This window comes from Eriocheir sinensis, chromosome 21 (assembly GCF_024679095.1).
Source record: "Eriocheir sinensis breed Jianghai 21 chromosome 21, ASM2467909v1, whole genome shotgun sequence".
NCBI lineage: Eukaryota > Metazoa > Arthropoda > Malacostraca > Decapoda > Varunidae > Eriocheir > Eriocheir sinensis.
Genome location: NC_066529.1, coordinates 11480387 through 11481410, shown reverse-complemented (window position 1 = coordinate 11481410; position 1024 = coordinate 11480387). Strand labels below are relative to the sequence as shown.

Genomic DNA, 1024 nt, shown 5'->3' with positions numbered 1-1024 from the left:
AATTCATCATACCATGTAGTGCACGGCCTTCCTTCGGCTTCTGTATATTACTTATTTCCCAGTGTCTGTCTTCTCTATCTGTTGTCTTTCCTCCTACTTGTGTCCTGACCATTACGCTTTGTTGATTGTAATTTCGCCTTTATTATTTCATTTACTTCTGTCTGTTCCCTTATCCATTCAGTTTCATCATTTATTATAACGATTCTTAGCATTGATGTCCATCCCTCATTTGGTATTTTTCCATTTCCTTTCCAGACACTTGGTCAACGTCTGTCTCGAACTCGTTTGTCATGGCGCGCGGGGAGAACACAGCGGCTGGAAACACTTCTCTTCACACGCGACGGTAAGGAGCCTCTCAGTGTTACCGTGTTTTCCGGAAGCACTCCAGCCCAGTCTTATGTCTATGGATTTGTATTTGGTGATTTGTTTGTTTTAGTTTTCCTAAGTTTATTAATTTTATTCGACAACTGTTTAAAGATTTTCTCGGATTACTTATTACCTGATATGAATGATTGTTGTACATATTTGTGGTCTTTCTTCTTATTTGTATATAGGTCTATTTGTAGATTTTTACTGTTTTATTTTCTATCTGATGCAGTTCGCCATTAAAAACGCTAATAAGATCAATATCTGCAAATTGAATATTACTCAGGTATTTGTTTCCAATTTTAATCCCCTTATTCCTGAAGTTAGTATTTTTTATGTTCATTCAAAGTACTCCCTTCTTATATATTAGGAACATGGGTGCATTTTTTTTTCAGGCCGAGAATTCTTTCTTTTTCGAGATATTTTGTGAAATTACTTCAGTCGCCTTTACAAATTCTACACTAATACCATCTCCGGCAACTTTCCCTCTTTTCATACTCTTCCGTGCTTCTTAAATTTTCTCTTTCATTACCACCTGGATGTCCCTCATACCTATTCTTACTTCATTCTGAGGTTGACTTTTTATATAGTTCAACAACTGAACATTTCGCTCCTTTTTGCACGCCAGTTCGTCATTTGAATTTCCTGTCTTTCCCGT

The 1024-nt window shown here is 36.6% G+C and overlaps 1 long non-coding RNA gene across 1 annotated transcript in view; it reads left to right on the top strand.

Annotated features, from left to right (window-relative positions):
* The first annotated feature begins 251 nt into the window (after positions 1–251).
* The window catches only part of LOC127001828 (uncharacterized), a 119674-nt gene continuing 118901 nt past the window's right edge, over positions 252–1024 (top strand). Inside the window, exon 1 of the long non-coding RNA XR_007755474.1 lies at positions 252–343. This is a non-coding gene — a long non-coding RNA (uncharacterized LOC127001828). The remainder of the gene's footprint in view (positions 344–1024) is intronic.